The sequence below is a fragment of the Chiloscyllium plagiosum genome, chromosome 10, assembly GCF_004010195.1.
Source record: "Chiloscyllium plagiosum isolate BGI_BamShark_2017 chromosome 10, ASM401019v2, whole genome shotgun sequence".
Classification (NCBI taxonomy): Eukaryota; Metazoa; Chordata; class Chondrichthyes; order Orectolobiformes; family Hemiscylliidae; genus Chiloscyllium; species Chiloscyllium plagiosum.
The window spans coordinates 27,948,182-27,962,074 of NC_057719.1; the positions used below are offsets into that span (position 1 = coordinate 27,948,182).

Genomic DNA, 13,893 nt, shown 5'->3' on the forward strand with positions numbered 1-13,893 from the left:
GGGTAAACCCTAAGGCTTTCTATAGGTATTTAAGGAATAAAAGAATGACAAGAGTAAGATTAGGGCCAATCAAGGATAGTAGTGGGAAGTTGTGTGTGGAGTCAGAGGAAATAGGGGAAGCACTTAATGAATATTTTTTGACAGTATTCACTCTAGAAAACGACAATGTTGTTGAGGAGAATACTGAGATATAGGCTACTAGAGTAGGTGGGATTGAGATTCACAAGGAAGAGGTATTAGAAATCCTGCAGAGTGTGAAAATAGAAAAGTCCCCTGGGCCGGATGTGATTTATCCTAGGATCCTCTGGGAAGCCAGGGAGGAGATTGCCGAGCCTTTGGCATTGATCTTTAAATCGTCATTGTCTACAGGAACAGTGCAAGAAGACTGGAGGATAGCAAATGTGGTTTCCCTGTTCAAGAAGGGGAATAGAGACAACCCTGGTAATTATAGACCAGTGAGCCTTACTTCGGTTATTGGTAAAGTGTTGGAAAAGGTTATAAGAAATTTATAATCATCTAGAAAAGAATAATTTGATTAGGGATAGTCAGCATGGTTTTGTGAAGGGTAGGTCGTGCCTCACAAACCTTATTGAGTTCTTTGAGAAGGTGACCAAACAGGTAGATGAGAGTAAACTGGTTGATGTGGTGTATATGGATTTCTGCAAGGCGTTCGATAAGGTTCCCCACACTAAAGTATTGTACAAAATGCGGAGGAATGGGATTGTGGGAGATATAGCAGTTTGGATCAGTAATTGGCTTGCTGAAAGAAGACAGAGGGTGGTGGTTGATGGGAAATGTTCATTCTGGAGTCCAGTTACCAGTGGTGTACCGCAAGGGTCGGTGTTGGGTCCACTGCTGTTCGTCATTTTTATAAATGACCTGGATGAGGGCGTAGAAGGCTGGGTTAGTAAATTTGCAGACGACTAAGGTTGGTGGAGTTGTGGATAGTGACGAAGGATGTTGTAGGTTACAGAGAGACATAGATAAGCTGCAGAGCTGGGCTATGAGGCCCAGGCTCACTTTCACTGGGTCAAATTCTGAGATTCCCTCCCTAAGGACATTGTTGGTCAACCCACAGCAGGTGGCCTGTTAAGATGACAGGCTCATCACCACCTTTTCAAGGGAAACCAGGGATGGGCAATGAATTCCACCCAGCCAGCAATGCCAATATCCCACAACTGAATAAAGAAAAAGAGCTGTAGATTAAGCTCTCAAAGTTGGGAGAAAAATCAGAGACCTTCCAGCTTGAGAGGAAATAGCTAGCTGCAGTAAAGTGTACGTGGCTGAGAGAGTAATTCAAAGTGGAAGTATCTTCTCACCAATTTTTTCATAACTTTAATTTAAGAACACAGGCGTAGGCTTCCACTATAAGAGTGGATGGGAGGTGGAATGGAGCAGGAGGTGACATCTCTGTACAAGATGGTCTTTAGTTGTACCAACACAATAGGCAAAGAGGGTCTCTAGGCCTGCCTGGAGTACTGGCACTGCAGCCTGCCAGGGGGTGTCTGGTTCCAGGGTCCATCTGTCTAGCCCTGTAGTGAGGGAGAATTTGTGATGAGGGCAAGTCTGTGAGACTGACAGCGTCTAGTCAAGAAATTTCAAGTAAGATGGTGCTGGAGTAGCACTTCTGAGCCCCAGGCTTGTCTGCTTCATCTGCTTTTCTTTTCATCTCTTTTTTTCTCTCTTTGCTTTTTTTCTCTCTTTGCTTTTTTTTTCTTTTTTACTATTTAATTTTACTTATCACTTGGCGAAGAGCTGGGTTGTGGTGATGGCATCGGCGGCAATGAGTGAGCCCAGCGTGGACTTGAGTGTGCCCAAAGTGAACTCGTGGTAGCAGCTTCGAAGGCAAATTTGGGTTCCCAGCGGTTTCTGGATCGCTGGGGTGGTCCTCGTGTCAGCTCGTGGCTGCAGCAGATGTACGTTTGGGTTCCTGGTGGCATCCATGTCCAGTGCAGGTTTGTGGAGGTGTCAACAGAGATGATTTCGCGAAACACGGTGACATCAACAATGGCTGCATCGGCGAGGTAGGCCCAAAGGGACTCATGGTCACTGTGGAGTCGACTTTGGGTTGGTGTGGTACCCAGTGGCATCATTGGCATCTGCATTGGCGAGGACAAATGAGGATTCATAATGGCAACATGGCAACAAAGAGTGGTGATTTTTGTTTCAGTGGTGACACAATGAAGGGGATTGGTGCCCATGGCCCTTGAGCCATGGTGGAGCACTTAACAAGAAATAGTGTAAAGTTGAACACTTTTCTTTATTTCTTCAATTTTTTGACTTTATAGCCAACATTCTAGTTTATTTTTCTACATTCTAGGATAGTGCCAGAGCGTGGTGATAGCACTTCTCACTGTATTTTGCAACAAAATACACATGACAATAAATAAATCCATTTGAATTAAAGAATCTGCATACTGATGACATTTGCATGAAGGCCGTTTGACACTAACGTTGGGACAGAAGTCTTCCGGCGGCAGCATCTGTGACTGAGCAGCAGTTTCCGGACACGCTCTGTCCACCCCAAGTGGGGAGAGGTTAGGAAAAATACCCTAAGATAGACTATCTCCCATTTTCCTGACCAGAGAAACACACACTTGTGGGATCACCACCTTGGTGATCAAATAAAGAAAGTTTCAGATTTTCAAACTTGGGATGTTAGAACACTCATAAATAATCTCAAATCATTATTTGGTTAAAAAAAACAAACTGCAATTGTATCATGTGAGCAGTCAAGAAGCCGAGCTGACATTGCTGCTGCAGTGCTTTCCTAGAGGAGTAGCTAAAGGAACAAACAAAGGAATGCACCTCTTACTCAAATGGAAAAATTGACAGAGGTTCTTATGTTTACAGAACTGGCGTTCCCACCTTGAACAGGATCTTGCATGTTCACTGGAATTTCCGAGTTTTAAAAATAGAGGGCAAATGAATCCTCCCCTATCACACAGCCATAGCCAGTTTGCCACCATCATCAGCATTTTTGCCCTGACCTTTGACTCCAGTGAATATGTTAAGGATGTTCAATATTCTGAATTTGGTGATGTTCTCAAAGGAGGAAAAGACTACCTTTCTGGGGCCCCCTTAGTGACTGGGTTGGTAGGAAATCTAATATCTAGAGCAGAACCACTCGGGAAAAGAAATTGGGAAAAGCAAATGTAAGTGGCATCCTCCTGTTAACAAGTGTGCTCAGCATGATCTTATTATAAATACCATCTTGAGACAGAAAGAAAAATGGTAAACCACATGAGGATATCCTAAATCTGCTGGACAGATCAGACTTGTTCAATAGATGATAAATTTCCATAAAGCACCAAGACATCGCAAGACCTGCAAGTCCAAGAGGAAGATCAATGTCATTGCACTAAAGCAGCCTAATCAGCCAGTCTGCAAAATGCTCAAATACCCAACACGATTCCAGAAGTTTGGGATCGAATAAAGTTGCAGTACCAGACAGCTACGCTCAGGCCATTGTGTTTCAGTATCATCATTATCATAGGTGTGGTTTGATGAAGAGAGTGCTGAAATATGCAGCCTCCGAGAACAAATATTCGTGATCTTAAAATGCCTAGCAGACCAACCTAAGGTCACAAGTCAAGAAGGTAGCATCCCAAAACTCCAAGCTAATGCTAAAAAGCAAATCTGGAAGATAGAAGATGTGTTGTAGAAAGACAGCCTAAGGGATCCAACTGTCTGTCGACACTCATGATATGCAAACTTTTTTAGATGTCAACTTGGCACTATGTTAAATGAACAAAATCCCCTTTACTCATAGATGGTATTTCTTCTCTGAGGGAAAACAATTCCAGGAAGAAGCTCGCCAACTGAATCTATGGCTAATTCTCTTCAGGCTATTCTGCAGTGGAATCCATGGGCAAACCATCATTGATGGTGCCCTATATTCAGACCAATACAGAGATGACACTAGTTTCTAGCAAGTTTACTTACAGGAATTTACAATTATCCCTGTGTTTGAATATCACAGATGAGAAAGCTGCAATAATCAATCCAAAATATGAGAATAAACAAAGCCAGTAACTTTAATGGCATTCTAGTAGTTTTTAAAGCTGTTGAAATTTTGCACATATTAAGGCTACGTATTGCGGTGCCATGGTAAATATTGTTATCTCAAATCCAGAAGTTCTAGGTTCAAATCCTATTTACTACGGCGATGTGTTATAACAAGCCTGAAAAGGTTAACTAAATAAATTTTTTCAAGAAGTGCTAACCACTGAGCCACCGTGGTTAGCACTGCTGCCTCACAGCGCCAGGGACCTGGGTTCGATTCCCACCTCGGGCGACTGTCAGTGTGGAGTTTGCACATTCTCCCCGTTTCTGCGTGGGTTTCTTTCGGGTGCTCCAGTTTCCTCCCACAATCCAAAGATGCACAGGTCAGGTGAATTGGCCATGCTAAATTTTCCATAGTGTTAGGTGCATTAGTCAGGGGTAAATATAGGGTGGGGTAATGGGTCTGGGCGGGTTGCTTTTCGGAGGCTCAGTGTGGACTTGTTGGGCCGAAGGGCCTGTTTCCATACTGTAGGGTATCTAATTTTGTGCCTCATCCTACAAACTTGGCAGAATAAAAGACTTCCTGCTCCGCCCCCTCCAAATTCAGGATTCTATCTATCTTCAAGAAGGAAAGTAAATCGGTGCTGTGGAAATTGTCCTTCCCTCTTGTCCATAGGAGGGAAAATCCAAACACATATTCTCCTGTATTGTGTGCTGCTTTCAAAGAAACTGTTACTTGGTCTTTCTTCATTGACAAATCCAAGAAAAATGTTGAGAACACCACCAGACCTTTTCATTACATTAATTGAACTGGCCAAAGCCAGTAAATGAATAATAATAAAAAAGAGGCTCTGTGCAATCTGCTTGAAAGATTTGAATGTCTAAGAAACTTTTTTATTCATTCACAGGATGTGGGCATCACAAGCTAGACCAGCATTTATTATCCATCCCTAAATGTGCTTGAAAAGGTGACAGTGAACCGGTTACTTGAACTGCTCCAGTCCCCATTACACAGGCTCACCCTGAAGTGTCATTAGGGACTGAGTTCCAGGATTTTATTCCAGTCATGGTGACAGAATGGTGTATAATTTCATGTCAGGCTGGTGAGTGGTTTGGAGGGGAACTTCAGATGATGGTATTGTCATTGAACTGCTGTGTTTGTCCTTCTAGATTGTAATGGTCCTGTTTTCAAAATGTGCTGTCTAAGGAGCCTGTTGAGCCTTTGGAGCATACCTTGCAGGTGGCACAGTTTGCTGTCAGAGAGCATCAGCGGTGGAGGAAGTGAACGTTGAAAGTGATGGACGTGGTGTCAATCAAGTGGTCTGTTTTCTCCTGGATGGTATCAATTGTCTTGAATGTTGTTGGAGCTACATCCATCCAGGCAAGTGGGGAGCATTCCATCACACGCCTGATTGTGTCTTGGAGATGATGGACAGGCTTTGAGGAGTCAAGAGTGCATTACCTGTACAAACATACAAATTAGGAACACAAGTAGGCCATTCAACCTTCTGAGCCTGCTCTGCCATTCAGTATGACTGATCTGATTGAAACCCCAAATCCACATTCCAGCCTAACCTGATAGCCTTTCACCTCTGCGTTTAACAACAAACAATTTACCTCAGCTTTAAAAAGATTCAAGGACAGTGCTTCCATCGTATTTTTAAGGAAAGAGTTCCAAAGATTTGCAACTCTCTCAGAGAAAATATTTCACTTTATCTCTGTTTTAAATGGGGAACATGTGGTTTTGTAACCAGACTCAAAATAGTGTGGTTCTGGAAAAACGCAGCCAGTCAGGCAGCACCCGAGGAGCAGGACAGTCACATTTTGAGCATAAGCTCTTCATCAGGTAAGCGGAGGCGGAAGGCTCAAGGGGGTTGAGAGATAAATGGGAGGGGATGGGGATGGGAGGAAGGTAGGTGGGAATGTGATAGGTTAATGAAGGTGGGGTGTGATGGTGATGGGGGAGTAGATATTTGGGAAGAAAGATGGACAGATAGGACAGTTCAAGACGGCAGTGCCGAGCTGGAGGGTTGGAGCTGGGATAAGGTGGTGGTGTAGGGGGGATGAGGAAAGTGGTGAAATCGACATTGATCCCATGTGGTTGGAGGGTCCCGAGGCCTGCTCCTTGGATGCTGCCTGACCAACTGTGCTTTTCCAGCACCACACGTTTTGACTCTGATCTCCACCATATGCAGTCCTTACTTTCTGCATGTGATTTTGTAACCACCACAGAAATGTGGCCAATGATCTGCTCTTGTACCCATGTGATTTCTATGGCTGATCCACTTCAATGTCTGGAGAATAGTAACTCCCAGGATGTTGATGGTGAGATTCAGCAATGATATTTTCCTTGAATGCACAAGCGATGATGTTTAGATTCTTTTGTCTTGGAGATGGTCATTGCCTGGCACTGTGTGTGCCACTGATCAACATAAACTTCACTTTGTCCATCAAGCTGCATCTAGCTTTGTGTCACAACATTTTAGTAATGAGGCAGAGTGGCAGCAGAGAAGGAAAGGAAGGAGGCAAATCCTGACTCTGTATTCATCAAACTTGTTGGATATCCTGCCTCATATATTGAAATGTATACAGATCAAGAGTAACTCTGTTCAGTCACAGCAAGAACTATTGCATAAACTTGTGATCCTATATGGACATTACCCTTGAACTGAGGAGAATCTGACAATAATGATCATTGTGTGCACTGTAAGACATCAGTCTTTGAACTTCCAATACTTCTTTGATCTTACCTTAACACCGTTCCACCTGGATGGAAGTCTACCATGTGTTTACAATCCTCCCGGTGAAGAATCAGATGAGATGTTTCCAGACTGAGCAAGGTTTTTCAAATTTTCTTTATTAAGTTCTTTAATATTACATGGGGCTTTTGTTAGTTAAGTCAGCATTTGTTGCCCATTGCTTGGGATGTCATATTAAGCTTGGTACAGGATGTTGGTGAGGCCTGTTCTAGAGTATAGTGTGCAGTTCTGGTGGCTCTGCTATATTAAAGATATTATTAAACTAAAGAGGGTTCAGAAAAGACTTATCAGGATGTTGCTGGGAATGGAGGGTTTGAGATATAAAAATAGACTGGAAAGGCTGGATTGTAGAAAGTTAAGGGGTGACCTTAATGAGGTTTATAAAATCATGGGGGTACAGATAAGGTGAGTAGCAAGAGTCTTTTCCCTCGGGTGGGCAAGTTCAAAACTAGGGGCATATTTTCAAGGTGAGAGAAGAAAGATTTAAAAAGGATATGAGGAGCAAATTCTTTACACAGGGAGTGGTTTGTGTGTGGAATGAACTGCCAGAGAAAGTGGTGGATGCAAGTACAGTTACAACGTTTAAAAGGTATTAGCATAAGTTCACAAATAGGAAATGTTTGGATGGTTATGGGCCAAGTGCAGGTAGGTGGGACTAGTTTAATTTGAGAACATGGTCGGCATGGACTGATTGGAATGAAGGATCTGTTTCCATGTGGTATGACTCTATGACTGTATCCCAGCTGTGGGCGGCACGGTGGCACAGTGGTTAGCACTGCTGCCTCACAGCGCCAGAGACCCGGGTTCAATTCCCGCCTCAGGCGACTGACTGTGTGGAGTTTGCACATTCTCCCCGTGTCTGCGTGGGTTTCCTCCGGGTGCTCCGGTTTCCTCTCACAGTCCAAAGATGTGCAGGTCTGGTGAATTAGCCATGCTAATATTGCCCGTAGAGTTAGGTTAGGGGTATGGGTGGATTGCGCTTCGCTGAGTCGGTGTGGACTTGTTGGGCCAAAGGGCCTGTTTCCACACTGTAAGTAATCTAATCTAATCTGTAAGTAATCTAAACTGTCATTGAACTGCTAGGACCATCACAGAGGGCAGTTAAATGTCAACCATATCATCCACCATACAGCAGTATGTTAGAGGACAAAAACCAAAATATTACTGTCCCTTAAAGTGACCCACTTAGTACTTTGTACTGGAGTAACAAATCCCAGATCCTAGTGGGGAAACACAGTGGCTCAGTGATTTGCCTTGCTGCCTCACAGCACCAGGTACCTGGGGTTGATTCCAGCCCTGGGTGAATGTCTGTGTGGAGTTTACACATTCTCCCTGTGTCTGTGTGGGTTTCCTCCAGGTGCTCTGGTTTCCTTCGACAGTCCAAAGATATGCAGATTAGATGAATTGGCCATGCTATTTTGTCCATAGTGTTCAGGGAAGCATTAGTCAGGGGAAATGTAGAGTAGTAGGGGAATGGGTCTCGGTGGGATGCTCTTCGGAGGGTCGGTGTGCACTTATTGGGCCAAATGGCATGTTTCCACACTGCAGGAATTCTATGATTCTCTGATCCCCTTTGAGAGAGAAAAAAGACATATTATCACTACAAGTTTTTACAGTTACAAGTTCCCATTTCAACAACTTTCACCTCAGTCGACCTCCCTCTCAGGGTACAGACCTATAACATATCATTGGCAGCTGTGCCAGCAGACCAATGCTTTTGCGATTAGATCAGTGGGTAAACACATACACGACAAACAAGAAAATTGGCAAGAGTTAATGACAGCTAGCTCCACCCCAATTCCCAAAAATCACTTGAGCAGACGTGAACACAGGCAGTTATGAATATAATTTTCCTCCCAGCACACTGACGCAAGACGACAGACTGCAAATATCTTGTTTGGACTTGTCATAGTATACAGTGGAGGACCATCCAGCATTTTATCATTTTGATTAGAGGACAGCTCTGCTTTTGGCTGTAGGGCTTTTAGAAATTACTTTCAGGAGACACAAATGCTCGACACATGAGATTTATTTTCCAGAAGAACCTGGAGCCATCCCCAGAAAATGTCAAAAGATGATTGCAATTCTCCCTTATGAGCCAAAAATAATGAATAATACTTTCATTTTGAAAGTAAAAGCAACTCTATGTACTTTGATGAAGATTCAGTAAACCTGATTCCTAAATGCTTGATAATCTGTAATTTGAAACCTTTACAGCAAACATTCACAATACTTTTAAGCAGCAGTGCACAAGGCAAAATTAGCTCAACATCAGAATCTCTTTCTGTTCTTGATCCTTCAGCAGCCAGGATGTGGATACTGGATTATATGAATTAATAGCATACTGATCTGACTAGTTGAAATAAGTATCTTTTGTTTCTAAGTAGCTTCAGGAAGGAAACATATGAGTCAATGTCATCAAACTAAAACATAGAACTGGGTTCTGATGAATAGTCACACCCAATGACTAAAAGGAGAATCACTTGAAATGGGAGATTAACAGAAAAAGGGATTGGAAGGTGAGAATGGAAGTTTAAGGATGTGGTTGTCAGGGGATTGGAACAATCCTAAGGATTGGAGGTAATAAACTGGGATGCAGAGGGGAGAGTAACAGCGATAAAAACAACAGGACAAGGAAAGGTGGGGATCAAGATTAGGTAAAAACATGTCTAGTGGAGGGAGAATAATGACAGCTAATTGCTGAGTATGGCATCTCAATGAGAATGAAATGAGAGGAATAGTAGAAATAGTAAGGGAGACAATGAAAGAGCTGCTAGATGTAGGTGAAGACTGAAGAAGAGTATAGAGGATTCCAGAAGAGAAGGAGAGGATTGTCAGCAGTTATGAGATAGGGCAGTGTACATGAAAAGGAAAGGATAGAGGATGAAGCAGCTGGGGAAACAGTTATCCATCACTATTGTCAGCAACTGCATTTCCCAAAAGAAAGAAAGAGAATGTGCAGTGCAAGAGGCAAACAACCCAGACCTGATTTTGTACATTATCCTGTACAACACAAGCACACTCAACTTAGAGACTCAAAACAGAGACTGAAAAAGAACTCAGCTTGTTAGCATTCAGCGAAGGCCTTTGAACTGAAGGGAAGCAATTGCTGCAGAATAAAGGTGAATAAGATCGAAAGCTGCCAATAGTATCCTCCTAACCATATCCTGTCATTATTAACTTTTGATAAGAGGACAAAGATTCATCAGCAGTACTGATAGTACTTTTGGCTGGGGTGATGGTGGCTGACTTTCACATTTGACCATTCACAGGTTCTTGAATATGGAAGTTAAAGACCTGGGAATAATATTCATTGTGTGGGTTGTAAATTTCACAGTTGTAGGGCTGCATTACAGGATATAATGCAGGGAAACAAGAATCACATTGTGCTAGTTGCCACAGGAAGGAAAACAAGATAACAATAAAGGACACAAATGTCTTGCACATGCAGCATCAGGAAGAGGAACACTGGTCATGGGTCATGGATGGTGCACTACACAATGGAGAGGTGTTGGAAGGGCAAGCTATCACTCAACATATGAGCAGTCTGATTAGGGCCCAAAGGTTACATTGACAACATCAACATCTCAAATGAAAAGCATCAATCACCTTTTTGCTATTTTTTCTTAGCTCAGGATTTCCATGCCTCATGTTTGATCTACTTAACTCCACAGTTGTCTTCATTTTGCTAGGTCTAAAAGGAAGAAGGAGGAGAAAAAGGGAAGGTCAATAGCAATAGGATCAGAGATAAGAGGCTCCTGGACCTGCAGCTATGAATGTGCAGGAAGAGGAGGTCTTCAACACTGCTGAGCTGTCTATTGAGGAAGGGATTCTAGTTGTTTACAGATGAGTGAAAGTCAGTGCTAAAGATATCTTTGCCTGGCGAGAGAAGTTGGCACTTCTACCTGCTCCTTCTGCAAGTTGCTCTGTGCCTTGGGAAGCGGTGCTGTGTTGGTGCTGCTGAAGATCACAGCAGAACTCAACTGTCTCCTTTCAAACCTCAGCTGAGGATGTGTATTTAAGGTGATCCCATTTAAGGTGATTCTCCTTTTAGTCATTGGGTGTGACTATTCATCAGAACTCAGTTCTACGTTTTAGCTTGTTGACATTGACTCATATGTTTCCTCCCTGAAGCTACTTAGAAATAAAAGATGACCTACAAATGCAATTGGGAGTTCAGTAAATGCCTTTTATAGGGAGTCATATAGCTTTTCCAGGTCACCACTGGCTTGACAGCTAAGGCAGATGACCTGTTGGGATTACAGCCATCAGTGGGTTCATCAAGTACAAGGGATTATCAACAGTACAGATGTGGCATTCAGTGCATGATACAGCCAAATTCCTGAATAGGAAGGGATTTCACCCCCTCAATGTTTCTCACTTGTATCCCCTGATGGGACTTCTTGCAGGTATACACCCGCTGTTCAAAAGCTATTATAATGCTTACATTCTAAACAGCTCCAACATTCCTAGAATGTTTGCCTCTCTACATTATCTTCAGAACTGACTCATGAGTGACAAAATGTAGATCCAGAAAGCATAGCTAATGAGTCCAATATGCGACCCTCAGATTGATGTTGCCCAAGCATCCATCAGAGCCATGTTCAAATAGATAATTGATCTTCTGACCATGTGTTTCCATTGTTTCAGGAGGAGCAGTCCAGGACTCACTGGATGGGATCTCCAGGAGGATGCTTGTTTGCTGAGCAGCCCTGCACAACCTTGCTGGAGTGAGAACGTGGAAGACCAGCTTCCTAATTCCCCCGTGAAAGGAGAAGGGGAGTCTGATGGAGTTGCTGAGGGAACCTTTGCTGTTCATGAGGATTCTGAGGAGTCCAGGGCAGTAGTGAGATGAGGCTGACAGGCCTGAGAAAACCCAGTAGTGGCTAGATTGGAGACTGAATGGCTTTGCTTGAATATTTGTGGACAATCAGAAATCATAGCCAATTGTAGGGTAGATACATTTTTGCCCTTAAAGGAGTTTTGTTTCTGAAATGTTAAAGATTAAGATACTTTGATTGTAATTGAATTTGTTCCCTTTGCACCGATAATCTCCTGTTCAGTTTGTTGGTGATCAATATGTAGTTCTGCAGGATAACATGGAGTCTGTGTAAGACTGACTCTGCTGTTCTTTGGAAGGGCCATCCTTCTATCACGGAATTAAAGGTACTGATTGAGCACTGAAACAGAACCATCCAGTTTAACTTTCCATTTTCCAGAGGTTACACTCCTCCCAATGGACAATAGTGAATAAGAGCCCCAGCATTCTTTGCACTGCTGCAGATGATGTGCTTGAGTGCGTCTCAGATAATCTTCCTCAGGAAAACAAGAACAGTCAGACGTCTAAATAGATTGAAGTGGACCAAATAAATTCAATACAAAATGCTGTAATGGTTTCAATTGTAGCTCTGTATAAAAGATGGCATCTATACACCCAAAGCAACTTTATTGTTTAATCTTTCTTTTCCTATCACTACTTCTTGGTAACCATATTTGAGCTTGAGGAAGTTTGCTGACTGCATTGTTGCTTTGTCTCTGATGACGTTCATGGCAGTCCTCTGTTGGGCTGGGTTTAGAGAGCTTTGGATTGTTGGGGATGTTTTGCACAGGCATAGGTGCAGTCTCCTTAGCGTGACCTTCTAGAGGTGTTTGATTTCCTGTCAGGGGACTGGTTGTGTGTCAGTGTGTGACAGTATAATTTTGCAATGTCCTGAGATGACTATCATTGGATTCCTACAATTACTTCTTCCTGTCGTTGTGCATTGGCATCTCCCTCACCCCTTGAGGGCTAGGGTACTTGGAGGGAGATCAAGATCCCTCAGCCCCAACTCACTGAAACTGTGCATGAAACCATTTGCGGCTTAAGTGAGGGAGTGAAGGTGCCCATGCACGTTTGGCAGGTAGTGATTGTTCTGCTGCATTTGTCTAGCCACCACATCATGGAAGCAGCAATGCACTCATATGATATCAGTCTGAACTTAGATGTTCCTCTGTAATGCCTCTGCCCTTTGCCCAGGCTGCACATGATTGGGCACCTCTGTCAAATATTTACCTTCTTGTCCCTGGAGCTCCATCATTTCATTAATGGTTGAGTTTAAGGGTTCTTTTTGTGCTAGCCTTTGTACTGCCCTGTTTTCCAGCACTTCTCCCAGTGTCAGGGACCCTGGGCATCCCTTCCTCCCCTAGCTGCGGGTTGGTGGCAGTGCTGTGCTCACAAGAATGCAAGCCCGAGTCCACTCTACCTCCATTACCCACTGAGGTGAATGTCTCTGCACTGGTGGGCAGTCGGGAGAAAATCTTAACTGTGCTTCCTCTGAAGGTCCAAATGTTTCTTCCTCAGAAGTATGCTGTGGAGCTGTTAGAGATGGGCCTGGGCTGCAGCTCCTCTTGTTGTCTTTTTCCTGCCTTGACAGTGGGGTCCAGAAACTGCAGAGAAAAACAGAAAGATTTGTTAGAATCACGGGTCATGACCATTATCAAAGATTTCACTAAGTATTTGGCTCTTGATGAGCAGCTGGGAGTAGCAGTTTAGAATCTTTCTCACTAGATAGCTGCAGGTATCAAATCTTCAATTCAGCACAGAATGTTTCCCTTACTCTCTTGCCAGTTCAGTGGCCTACTCCTTAAAGAGGATGAGGCACTTTATGTCATGCATTTTCCCCTGTCAGTGCTCATTGGCACTTACTGTGTACATTCTTCTCTTGGACCAGCAGAGCAGTATTAAAACAGATTAACATTGGTTAATGAGCACTGTGCCTGGATTGATAGATACAAATGTAGATTTGTGATCGCGGAGCTGTGATTATGTGTGTGTGTGTTACTTCTAAGCATAACATGGTGTGCAGAAAGCCAGGTGTTAATAGATGTTAAAGGGTTCTGATTGAAAGATGGTTCAGTGTCATTAAAGAGCTACTGCTGTTTGAAATCAATAACATTTCATATAATGGGATATCCAGGGAGGGATTCATCCTGAAGACATATTTTGTGGTTGTGACCTTGTTCCAAGAAAAGTTGTCAGATGTTTACATTCTGCTGGTTTTGATGAAAGGTCAGCAGCTAATGATAATTGTTGCAGCTCTTTTTATGCTTTAAGTATAAACCTTAGCAGATATGTAGAGGCAGTAAGAAC

The 13,893-nt window shown here is 43.2% G+C and overlaps 2 long non-coding RNA genes across 2 annotated transcripts in view; one reads left to right on the forward strand and one right to left on the reverse strand.

Annotated features, from left to right (window-relative positions):
• LOC122553460 overlaps positions 1-12,198 on the forward strand; it is a 35,590-nt gene extending 23,392 nt beyond the window's left edge. The window contains exon 5 of the long non-coding RNA XR_006312718.1: positions 11,415-12,198. This is a non-coding gene — a long non-coding RNA (uncharacterized LOC122553460). The remainder of the gene's footprint in view (positions 1-11,414) is intronic.
• On the reverse strand, positions 8,294-13,552 carry LOC122553461. The gene is made up of 3 exons (XR_006312719.1): positions 12,817-13,552; positions 10,374-10,458; positions 8,294-8,335 (listed from the first exon to the last, which is right to left on the reverse strand). It is a non-coding gene; the product is annotated as an uncharacterized LOC122553461 (long non-coding RNA).
• Positions 13,553-13,893: the final 341 nt, after the last annotated feature.